Raw genomic sequence first — 13,754 nt, 5'->3', positions numbered from 1 at the left:
CATCATTGAAAATTGGGTTGTAATATCAGAATACAGAGTCTATGTTCCAACTGAAAATCTTAATCATACAGTATATTGAATTCTTAAGCCCCATGAAATATGCAGCCGTGTTTTGAGTGTTATGTAAATTCAGGTCATTGGTATATAAACATTTGATATTATCACAGCACCATTTCTTACTTACATTGATATGCTGATCTAGCAGCTTCTGTAACCATATCAACAGATAAATAGAAACGCCTTATAATGTTTGAAGGCCTTAAACATCAACCTTAACCTTGAATGTAGCACAACAATGTCAATGTAAATCCACAAATGTCAAGGACAAAATACAGCCAAATATTACTATTTCTGTATAAATATGCAATATGAGATTGGCAAAGGGTAGAGAAACTGATGATTTTGCATTTTCATCCTTCTACATTGGTACATTGTAAGTAAAAGGTTGCCTTGACATCACGTGGTACATTGTAAGTAAAAGGTTGCCTTGACATCACTTGGTGCATTAGAAGGAACATACACAGTTGTTGATGCACCCAGTAATGGTATCTGTCTGATTTCATAAATTATGTTTAATGATTATGCAGCGAACCATCACCCAGGTGGTTGTGCATGCGCTTCCCCCAAGTCTATCTGATACTGACCGATGCTGCTTCTGTAGCTGAAGGGGTGGTGTGTTAGTCTAGTGGTTAAAGCATTTGCTTGTTACGCTGAAGACCCGGGTTCAATTCTGCATGCCTACAATGTGTGAAGCCCATGATATTGCTAAAAGTGGTGTAAAACGCCTCACTCACTCTATAACTGAGATGGAGGGCTTCTATGTGCTGCTAGGGAACAGAGAGATTAGCTTGCCTCAGCATAAATGTAACATATGTTATATTTGGGATTACACTCTCTTTGTAAAGTACAGATTCTAGTACTTTTGTTGGGTTGAGTCCCATGCGAGATTTGAACCCACACCCTCAGAGTCAGGCACCTAATCGCCAGCACACAAAGTCAGCCGCCTAGACCGCTGAGCCACCGCGGCTTCCACATGAGTCCCCATGGGACTCAACCCAACAAAAGTACTAGAATCTGTACTTTACAAAGAAAGTGTAATCCCAAATATAACATATGTTACATTTGACCACTTTCTAATGGCATTGTGTATTTCTCAGCATAAACGGTTTACACCAAGAAGGAGCTTCTGTCTCTATGAACTGTATCCACTGTATCCACTGTATTTATGTTGATGTATGATATTTTATTGTACTGTTATATATCTTATCCCTCCTCTGCTGACCTCTGTGATGTGCTGCTGCAGCAAGCTATGCCTCGTTACCCAGCCAGTATGCCACTGTTGAATTTTACAAGTTTATGTCAGAACTATTTCACAATATTTTAGAATATTTTGAAATTGTTTAAATACAAATATGGGCTTTTACCTTGACATATATTTAATCTAGACCTGTATACTTCTTGTACTTCTTGTATTCAAGGCCAATCTGTTGAGATGCTTGAGAGAAGAACATGTTCATACAAGTATATAACTTGTTGAAATGTTAGATGTTGTATTATTTTGATAGAGATTATGAGGCAGCTTGTTTCATATTCCTGTAGTGAGCTCTTAACTTAAAAGTAAAAGTTTAAGACATGTAACTGTCTTAGATTAGCATATTTTCAGTTAAAAACGTTTTTGCATTTTACTGTTGTATGGCAAAATTTAGAGTATCTGCATTGGTAAACAAGAAAAACCTTAGATTGGTCTGTTATAGTTTTCCTCTGTGAGTACAAGATCTCAAATCAGTAGCTATTTATATATTACAGTATGTGATCTAATTCACACCAGTTTGTGTAGTGGTGATTATGTTGTCATCCGTCCAGTGTAATGTTGATGTTCCATTGTGCCTCCCTTATAATATCCACTATTTATTATATACAACTGTTGAACCTACTCTTGCTGGTCTTATTTTATAAACTGTAAACAGCGTGTGATATACAAATTCTATTTATTGTCCACTGGTGTTCTTCCCAGTTTACAAAATGCTTGAATGTTAAATAAAACAGGATGAGAGGTACATGTATTCCTCAATGATGAATTATTAGATTGCTGTAGATGTTAGCAAATTAAAGGAACCAATCTTTGACAGATTTGAGTATATGCATCTGCCAAATAGAGACTTGTTATTAAAATACCCAGTTTCCTTCATTCAGTGAGAGGGAAATGACACAGTAACTAATTCCAGGCATGGGAATCATTGGAGAAGTGACAGGTGATTGTGGTGAAATGAACATAGCATTTAATGACAATGAATCTATGAAAGACACAGTAAATTGTTTACTTGTTCATCAAATACAAAAATATCTTATTGTTGAGTTGGCAGTTTTTCTTTGATAAAGATTAAAATAACTGGTATTCAGATGTAAAATAATTGTACGTGGAAGGAAAAGGAGCCCTGGTATGTTTTACAGACACCAGGCAGACATTTTGATTGTATATTTATGAGTAAGGTATCTTCATCCAAACAAAGAATTTATCCATTTTCATATGGAAATATTATTGATGAATTGTCAATTTATTGTGGTCTCACCTTCATGATTTTCCTTACAGTTTGATAACCACAAGCATTTGTTTAATTTAATTATGTTTCTCAAATATGATGTTGTATGTTAACAATTGAAAATATGACAATGATTTTAGTCATTGGAACATGCCATACTGAAATACTAATTAAATGTGTTTGTCAGCTAACCCAGAGACAGTGTGTTTACTGATATAGAGAGACTGTCTATTTGTCTATGGAAAGCCTTAAGGCTGATGTAGAGAGACTGTCTAGTTATCTAAGGAGAGCCTTAAGGCTGATGTAGAGAGACTGTCCACTTATCTAAGGAGAGCCTTAAGGCTGATGTAGAGAGACTGTCTAGTTATCTAAGGAGAGCCTTAAGGCTGATGTAGAGAGACTGTCTAGTTATCTAAGGAGAGCCTTAAGGCTGATGTAGAGAGACTGTCCACTTATCTAAGGAGAGCCTTAAGGCTGATGTAGAGAGACTGTCTAGTTATCTAAGGAGAGCCTTAAAGCCGATGTAGAGAGACTGTCTACTTATCTAAGGAGAGCCTTAAGGCTGATGTGGAGAGACTGTCTACTTATCTAAGGAGAGCTTTAAGGCTGATGTGGAGAGACTGTCTACTTATCTAAGGAGAGCCTTAAGGCTGTATGTGATGCCTTGGTGATGATGTGCCTTGCTGTCTTCTACACATTATTAACCAGTCTCATGTGTATCTGCTGACTTGCTGCTCTGTGCAGCATCCTTGTGATATATTGAAGTATTTGTGTTATATGCAATATTTATGTGTGTTCTAAATGGGAACTACAGCTTGTACTAAACAGATGTTTATATGCTGCAGATGCTGAGAAAGAAACTAATATTAGTACAGAGAGTGTGCGGTACTAAAACAATAATTGTCAGCTTGTATGTAGAATGTTTAGAATGTTTGCAAACTGGTTTATATCAACATCATTTTTCTCTTTCGTAAGCAAATCTTTGTATTTCAACATGTCACAGCAGGTACCTTATTTGCCTTATTAAGTGCCCTGCTCCAATGAGAGTTCCCTAGATCAACTCCAGGACCTGTTTTGCAGTATTTATTTCTGCCCCTCACAATGACTGAAAAAATTACATGGAAGTATCTATTTTGTTATGCATTTTGCCACTTTTTTCATACTGAAAACATCAGTGGAGAAGGGGTATCTGATTGGCTTGTAAAGATCAAAAAGTTGTATTTTCAGTAAAACTTTTAACTAAGTTTGTTCACTACAGCTTGATCTCTAAAATCAGAATTGATGTGTTATGTATGGTTTTAATACACTCCCTACTCTGTCACTTTTTTAAGTTGTGAGGATGCTTATGACATCAAATATGGTATACTTTTTATGAATAATTGTTTTTTGCGATCCTAGTACTACCAGGATTTACCCAGGCATTCTGAGGGTCAGTTACTGAGCCCCAAGTTTACAGCAAATGTTAGTAAAATTGATATTGATATGATGACATATAATATATGACAGATTAACTATAGTGATATAGAAGAATCTGGTGATCTTTAATTTCGTTTGTGTAGAATATGTATCAGTTTACTTGTATTTCATAGACAACAGCTTCAATAAAGAAAGAGGGCTTTCATGGTTAATTTTACATTATTGTATTGAAAGCAATGTTACCATATATCTCGATTAGAAAATAAACAATTTCCCCAAATCCCAATGTTGGTCAATGTAATTTCACCCCTCTGCCATCCCGCTTGTTAAAGGCAAGTGTGAACTTCAAGATGAATGCCTGTAACTATTCTATATATCTAAACCCTAGTCAGTTAAATCACTATTGTGTATATGGATAAAAGTTTGCTAGAACAGTTAATCTCATAGTTATTCAAAGAGGGAGGATATATTCCTCATACCAATCATAGTATTTTGGAAAATGGTTACAGTTTACTGTCTCTGTTATTTCTGATGTAGCCTGACCTGCCTTACTATCCACTACATTGCCTGGGTGCCCTTGTACAAAACAACCTTATCGCTAAGACTGTCGTAAGTCTATGTTATGGGGTGGGAGTTATGATCACCTTAGCGCTAAGATTGTTTTGTACAACTGCACGCTGGTCAATATCACTGGCTAATTTGTTAACTCATCTTTCATGGTCATGTGTTGAAGTTAGAAAGAAAGATTTTGAAAATAAAATAAATTTGCACAATTTTACTTGTGTTGTATTTATATACACAAAGAACTTAGTTAAGCACCCCCTGACATATCTCATGATTGAATGAGCCCCTATCTTAATCCTTTGGAGAATTTCTGGAACATGATTGGCTGTGGTGTACAACAAAGGGATCCTCTTGTACAGAACCTGGCCCAATTGGAAGCTGCTTCACGAGAGGAATGGCCTAGGCTGCCCCTTCAGAGGATCAGGAGGCTGACAGGGGGTATGAGGAAGAGAGTGCTGGCTGTCATACAGTCACATGGAGGTTACACTCACCTTGAATCGTGTAAGACACGCAAAATGACATTTTGAATGTTCACATTCACCAATAAATTCAACATTAAACATTCCAGGGCCATACTTGTACAGACATGGTTTTGTATGAAAATCAGTGTGTGTTCATAAAAATGAGTAATTATCAGCATAAAATCAACAAAGATTCCAATCATTATGTCGTTTTTTATGAGTCAAAGGATCATACCCGTCAGGAAAACTCATGGTCACCACGAGAAGGTTTATGTACGTGTTGAAAACATATCATTGCACTGACTGACTGACTGAGTTTGGTTTTACGCTGCTTTTAGCAATATTCCAGCAACATCACGGCAGGGGACACCAGAAATGGGCTTCACACATTGTGCCCATGTGGGGATTCGAACCCGCGTCGGCGTGACGAGCCAACGCTTTAACCATTGGGCTACCCCACCGCCCTCATTGCAAAATACAGGGGGTGCTTAATTAAGTCCTTTGAGTATATTTTTGTAACTACCAAAGCAAATGTGTCTCAACTGGTTTATATGTTTATTCGTTTATAACACTGCAGTCACCTGTTTTCTGGCTGTATCCTTGCAGTCTTTCAGTACTGGAGTCTGGGGCATAGTCATCAGTTGTCAGGGACAATGACAGAATGTTACCTTTGACCAACCAACAATGGTATCAGTTGACATGAGATGCCTGTCTAGAATCCCCTTTTCATGACAACCACCTTGAGACTGTTCTGACCTAGCTGTAATCGATTTTAGGTGAGGTGAGGTGAAATTGGGTTTAACGTCGTGCTTGAGAATATTTCGCTCATATGACGAGGTGCATGCGTGTGTATGTGTATGTGCAGTTGCTTGTACTAGCCCAGACTGAAGCTGGTTTTTGTTCTTTATATAGTGCTAGCCCACTGAGATACCATGCCGCAGTGAAGCATGAATACCCAGCTCAGACACATTATACTGACTCCGAACCGACCAGTCTTTGTTGTACCCATTAATGCCGAGCGCCAGGCAGGGACCAACAAGTACCATATTTTAACGTCTTTTGGTATGACGGGGTCGGGGATCGAACCCGCGACCTTCCGCTCTCCGGGCAGACGCTCTAACCACTACACTACGGAGGCGGTCAATCGATTTTAGGTTGAGGTTTAAAATAACCACGTGGTATTTTAAGTATTGCCTGTCACTAAGTGATAAAATATTAAATATACCCAACATTATTCATTTCATTATACAGGTTGGGGCGGTGGGGTAGTCTAGCGGTTAAAGGGTTCGCTCGTCACGCCGAAGACAACCCACCCCGAGCTGTGATATTGCTGGAATATTGCTAAAAGCGGCGTAAAACTTAACTCATTACTCATTTCACAGGACAGTAACTGTATGATTGAAGTCTGCCTAGAAAGATCACAATGTAAATTATTTTCTCATTGCCAATTCTATTACTTAAACAATTCGAGGCGGTACTGTTGGTATAACGGGAAGATCCGGGATAGAATTGATCTTCAACAACCCATGCTTGTCGTAAGAGACAACTAACGGGATCGGGTGGTCGGGATTGCTATAACTTGATTGACACGTCATCGTATCCCAATTGCGTAGATCGATGCTCATGCTGTTGATCACTGGATTATCTGGTCCAGACTCGATTATTTGCAGACCGCCGCCACTGTAGTTGGAATATTGCCGAGTGCGGCGGTAAACAACAAACAAACTAAACAAAACAAAGTACCGATTGTATATTGCTAGTGGAATATTGCGTATGTACTCCTCGTTTGGGTTTAAAAGGTTAAACCGCAAGCGAGGGAAAAATCCGAGTGCATGGGCATGTCCCGAACTGAGAGTGTTTCATTTTCAATTAATAATTAATAGGTATGTTCCAATCAGCTTGTTAGCCATCGAAGTGTGAAAACACCAGAAAGATTAAAAATACATTGGGATGCCTAAAGTGAACGAACGATACAGTAGCCATCTTATGAAACGAGTTGACGACAGCCGGCGAGAAAAACGCCACTCGCAGAACGCAGACCTTTGTAATCATCCCTTAAGATTGAAAAAATATTGATTGGTTTCCCTTGCGGCTGAGTGGGAAACAGTGGCTAACAGTAATGAATATGTTCACAATGTTACAGTCATATTGGATTCATGTATTCACACAGTAATACATTTCCTTATCTCTTGGTGCCCTTTTCAGTGTTCTAATCCAGTCCTCGTTGTCTTTACTTGACTGGTTCACTGGCCTGGCACATGATCACATGACTCATAAGGTGTATTTCATGCTTCACTCCTTGTGACACATACAACATGTCTTTAATGTCAATACAACTGCGTATTAATATAAATGAGAGATAGCTCCACCATATTCAACACTCATCCTCTGAAAGAGGGGTTATTTGCCCCACGGTAAGCAGTCAGAAATGCCCTACCAGTGAATAAATGCAAGTCCATAACCATACTTTCCTATGCGTATTTTGAGTGATGTTAATGTGTATTTCTGTTTACGAAGATTCATATGAAATTATTTTATTTCTGTTGAACCTTAGCCATTGTCATAAATACGGAAATTGCATTCAAAAGCGAAAGTATTGAAATTAGCACTCAGAGTGAAATGTTTATTGAATATATCGTGTATCTTGGCTGCATCTGCTCTGAAATTGTTGGGTTGTATACTGAGATGGCATATTTATTTAGGCTAAATATTTGTCAGTGTTTGCAAGAAAAGTATACGTAAACTGCATGTATTTAACTATACAGTTTTAGCAAATCAAAAGGAAGTTAAAAACGTCATTGGTATTTAGATAGCATCAGAGACCATATAATTAAGATAGCATCTCTGATATCATGCATGAGAATCGAGTTTCCAATGCCGCGCTTAGTTACATAAAAAGCTTAATGTGTCAATTTAGAGTTTTAGACGCGTGCGGATAAGCAACTATTCTGATAACTTAAATTTAGATTAGGAAAATGGCCATCTTTGACATTGTCAGCGGTATGTTCTTCATTTCTATGTCAATGATAATATGACCATCAAACCTTAAGGCTGGTTTCAACTGAAAACATTCAAGTATATGTTTCGATATAGTTGAAAATAAGCTGTTCGGTAAAAAATCCTCGGTGAAAAAGTAGGCCTACCGGTAAAAAAACAATTCGGTACACATTCTCTCTACTACAAACAATAGATTCTGATGCTGGTTTCTTATTTAACATAACTGGCTGGACTAGCGTTTTAACAATCTAGATTTGTTTGGGTTATAGAAAGTTAATATATTACCCGCGGCAAGGCGCAGAACTAGCAATATATTGAACAGCAAGTCTAGTTTACCTTAGTTGGTAAGAACAAGGATACGGCGGGGAATTGTGGGTAATTTCCTTCACGTTAGGACTAAGGTAACCTCCATGCGGCCTTTCTGACTCAAGTCGCCATCATGGGTTTTCAGAATATCTGGCACTCTCACCCAAGACGCTATGGGCCTGGCTCAAGATACTGGTACACCTCGATTTTTTAGTCCAATAAAACAGAATGGATTAGTGCATTGATTTAGACCAAATTATATGATTTTCACTCTCTATTTGTGTAGTTTTAACCCCATTTATGTGAGGATACTCCTAGTTTCACGTGTTCCACATGGTTCGCGGTTATGGGACACGCACTTGCATTATGTTCGATATCACGCGGAGTGTTTGCTATATTTAGGATTTCACGTAAATTTTCAAGGAACTGCAAACTACAAAATCTGCAGAATATAAGTAAGAAATGGTCTTAAAAACACCCGAATATGCGAATCTTCATTCGCCTAACAACTGATTGTTGTGATGGGCCGTTGTGACATATATTTTCACAGTAATAGATGATATCTGATGTTTGTATCTCTACCATTTCTGTTTCATTTCAGAATGAAATTTAAGGGGGATACGGGCGGAATTGTATACCAGATTAATTAGAGAGTTATTTTTAACCTAAGACCAGATGCACACCGTCTTAGTCATTATATTTGCTCATACACAACACAGTTTATCTCATACTTCGGTTAATATGTTTTTAATAAGGAGATAAATGTGATTGTTTCATAATAATTTACTAGACATCCAGTTTATTAGTAAGCGATTAATTAAAAATATAGTACTTTTCATTGCTCAAACCCTCATTTTCAGTAGTGTTTAGAGTTTTCATATGGTCTATTATTAGATGAACTAATGAGAGCAAACAGAATTTTATAACTCAGAAAGTAGCTTTTTAACAGTTAGGAGATTCATCTGGGCTGTCATTAGTTGAAGCTTAAGCGGCTTGACAAAGTTCAAATAATATCTTAAAAGTGATGTTACTTTAATAATTAGGAAGTTAAGAACTGGACTCAAAGTTACTTCCTGCATTTTGTTGCTATATGTTGCATATCTAGAATACCCCAAGGCAGCAAAATTTGAGCTTAAGTTTGGAGGATGTACTTGTTATATGTGACATCTCTGCTTGAGATGGCAGGGTCCAATAGTCCGAGGTGGAAGGTTCGTCCACCGAGGCCAACGCATAATTGCAAATTCCCTATATCAGAAAATTCACTGCAAACAATGTATTCAGACCTATTTGTGAGACGGGTGTGATAAGTGGTTACTTAAAATATTTTTCATGTGTCTTGGTTTAGATTTATTAGTTTTGTTGTGATGGCGGAGTCTCTAACCAAAGGTGCGAGTTTCTATGTATACATCTTGAATTAGTAGAAACAATATATTATAACAATTTCTTGAAAGAACATGTGAAATGTTAATGTTTCATCAGTGCTTTAGTAAGATAGACTTCTTTCATTTCAGCCGTGTGTGCAATAATTCTCACGGACTCATCAGGAAATATGGTCTAAATATATGCAGACGATGCTTCAGACAGTATGCTGATGATATTGGCTTCAAAAAGGTAAAATTGTTTTCAACAGTAGAATTAACTATTCTCACCTAATCCTCAAGTGTCCCATGTCTTCTTGCTTATGGATTTACTTTATAAGATACAGCAGATACAATGTCTGACATGTCTTTTTACCCTGAAACAAGTGAAAGCATCTGCATTGCTAATAGGGCTGCGCAATACAACCGGTTTACCGGTATTTACCGGTCCAGACATGAAATCGATACGTATTGCGATACGCTGATCGAAAACCGGTATTTCGACATGCATTCGGAAAACATCGTAACATCTGGAAGTTAAGTTCGGTTTGAAGTTGTGTTCTTAATTTTTGTTCAAATGTTTCGCAATGTTTTGGATCTGAATGTTTTAAATCTCAGTGCTTTTTTGAGAGTGGAGAAACAAGTTCAAACTGGTAACCACTGTGTTGATGTTAAATCGTTCTTTTCCTTGTTTCCTCATGATTACCCGTTTTTATTAAAGCTTAATCAAGCATAGTGATTTTGTTGTGTTTGAACTCGATCATAAGTAGTTTTTTGTTTTAAAAATTCTTGCAATATATTGCAATACATATCTCAATATATGCTTTCGCATCGCAATATGAATATTCTGCAATACCCACCCCTAATTGCTAATGTCCGTTGCTTGTTTGCCTGGATAATATGCAGGCTCCTGTGATATGGCAAAATATTTCAGACTTGCATTGAAAACATTCCCTTCTTTAAAATGTTAAAGACCATTCCCCTTGAATTCATTCTGTTTGTTTAGGTAAACCAAGGTATACTTTTTTTTACCAGAAATGTGAAATGGTAACTGCCAATTACACCTACATATTCTCAGTGTCTGAACTCTGAAGAAAGTAGATTTCATTATGCTCAAACTCAAATTGTTCATATTACTCCATTTTTGTAGGGATATATGTACATTTAAAGTATGTGTATTTGTTTTCAGCTGGACTGAGTGTGGTGGAGGACAGGGTGGCTTTTTTGGCAGGACCTATATCTGTGACCCATGTGAAGTGACATGTACAATGAACATTTCTTGTTGAAGAGAATGTAATTTGTGTAGCACCTGTGAATTAAAAGCCATTGTCCTTCTATGTTGCATGTTTTGTTCTTTGTGAAAAGGGTTCATGCACGGACCACAGGTTTTGTCTGGTCCAGATTTAATCTACCAGTGTAACAACAATGTTAGTGTGGATCTCGGATGATACGAAAGATGTCACTTGATTCAGCCCTTGCACTCTCCATTAAGGTGATTCAGTGTGTTGGGGTGGCAAGGTGGCCTAGTTGTTATAGCGTTCGCTTGTCACGCTGAAGACCCGGGTTTGATTCCCTACATGGGTACAATGTGTGAAGCCTATTTCTGGTGTCTCCTGCCGTGTTATTGCTGGAATATTGCTAAAGCAGCATAATATAACTAAACTCACTCAGTATGTGTCGGAGATGGTTATCCATGTTAACTGCAGTGATATGTATAAAGTCTCTATTGTTTGTTCACCTCCGACAATTTTGACAGTGTCTATTACCTGAAATAACAGTTATACTATGCACACAACCAATCTATTAGCTGGCGTACATGTTGTGACACAGGGGATCATCCATGGACCCCAAGACCATTATGGTGAGGAATGAAGAACAGACGAGGGATTTGACATGCACAGAGGCTGGCGTTGGGGACCCCATCTGTTCTTTGCAAATGTCTGTAACAGATTCCCAGTTTGAATTTGTGAACATCATGATCCTACACTCTTGCAATTAAGCAAGGGAGTCTAATAATCATCTTTGAGGTCAAGAAATTGTAGGGTCATTATCTCATGAAAAAAAGAAATGGAAAGATATTGTTTGAATAAGCTTCGAACACACATGAGCATTAATCAGGCACCATCCACTTTTTTAAATGAGTATTAAAACTATATGTAGTGTATGCTTGAAAATCAAGGTCCATGTATTTATTACCCACATGGTCAATTTTCGCTCGGTCAGATACCATAGGAAGGACACGCATTTTGTATCATTCCTGTTCAGTTGGCACCTCCAAATACATATCTAACACTACATTTATAGGAGTCAGCTGGAGCCAAGTTATGAACTGATATTTAATGTTACTGTCTACATAGCTGGAATAATGCTGCATTAAACAACAAATCGTGAAGAATGTCAACTGTGAGAGGAAACAATTATCGTTTTTCATTGACACATTTAATCTGTTACCAGTCATTTCAACAGAAGTGTAGTAGTCGATTTGTACAGTTTTCTAGTGTCAGCTTCTGTGTGTGTGTGGCAGTGGTGGCAGGTGTCCTATGTCTCAGTTGAGTACTTTAGCTGTTTCCCCAACAATGAATCACCAGAGTCATTTGAAGCACACACTAGAAATAATGGGTCGTGCTTAATTAATGCTCATGTGTATGTGTACTCAGAGATTAATTACCATTTTACAGAATTTTCAGTCTGACCACCATACTGTTAAAACAGCGGGGTGGTGGGGTAGTCTAGTGGTTAAAGCGTTAGCTTGTCACACTGAAAACCCAGGTTCAATTCCCCACATTGGTATTATGTGTGAAGCCCATTTCTGGTGTCCCCCGCCGTGATATTGCTGGAATATTGCTAAAAGCGGCATAAAACTAAACTCACTGTTAAGACAACAGATGGGTGATCAGTACAACACTTGGCTTTTCAACGGGAATAAAATGTTATCTCATCTTGTCTTTGGCACTCATTAAAATATCAGGTTGCTTGAAAGGTTAAACATATTAATTGACCTGAAAACCTATCTCAGGCAGTGGAACAAATCTCATGTTAACATAGATGCCACGTCACTCCAGAGAACAATCATATTGCACAATGGTTCAGCTGGGTCAGCATTCAGTGTTCTGTCAGACATGTTGGTACCTCCACCATTGAAACCTAGACCAGTATGTAATATTATCTTGTTATGTGTGTTGTTTAACACCACACTCAGCAATATTCCAGCTACATGTCCGCAGTCTGTCTGGACCACTGACTGACTGAGTTTAGTTTTACGCCGCTTTTAGCAATGTTCCAGCAACATCACGGCGGGGGACACCAGAAATGGGCTTCACACATTGTACCCATGTGGGGATTAGAACCCGGGTCTTCGGCATGATGAGCCAACGCTTTAACCACTAGGCTACCCCACAGCCCCCCTGTTTGGACCAGATAATCCAGTGATGAACACCTTGAGCATCAATCAAAGCAACTGGGATACGATGACATGTCAACCAACTCAGCGAGCCTGATTCCGTTAGTCACCTCTTATGTATGTAATATGAACATCTACTCAATGCTTGACCCTCCAGTTGAGATAATTATCATCTTAGGCTGGTGACTGTGTCAAGCATGTGGAATGCATTTTACTGGTTTTGAGTCTATTTAGAAATGTCTGTGAAAAGGGTGGTGAAAAGGGAAGACAAGCTTCAAACATTGCATGGCCTGTGGCCTTCTAGCCCAACACAACTTGTCAGCTAGAGACTAAAACCAAACACTTCAGTATGTTGAGGTGGAAGGGTTTTATTCATGTACATATGTACATTGGTGACAAGAAGATTCAAATGCCTGCCTTCGCCAACACAAGAAGGCACAAAACTTGAGGTGGAAAATGTACATATGAAACTGAAAGGGGAGACAATCCATTGGAAGGAGATATGAAATTATGTTCCTCAGCTGGGGTTAATGGAAATTGCATTGACAAATTATGAACTAAATCAACATACATCTACATTTGTTAGTCAAGTTGGGAAATATATTAATTTCTCTTAACTTACAGTACCCTGTAAATATACAATTCATTAACAATGACACATTATTTAATATCACAGTCTGATGTGTACATTAATTAAAAATTTGAGGTTTCC

Source organism: Haliotis rubra, unplaced genomic scaffold, assembly GCF_003918875.1.
Source record: "Haliotis rubra isolate DU_JTF1 unplaced genomic scaffold, ASM391887v1 Scf80, whole genome shotgun sequence".
NCBI lineage: Eukaryota > Metazoa > Mollusca > Gastropoda > Lepetellida > Haliotidae > Haliotis > Haliotis rubra.
Note: the sequence above shows the minus strand (reverse complement) of the source record.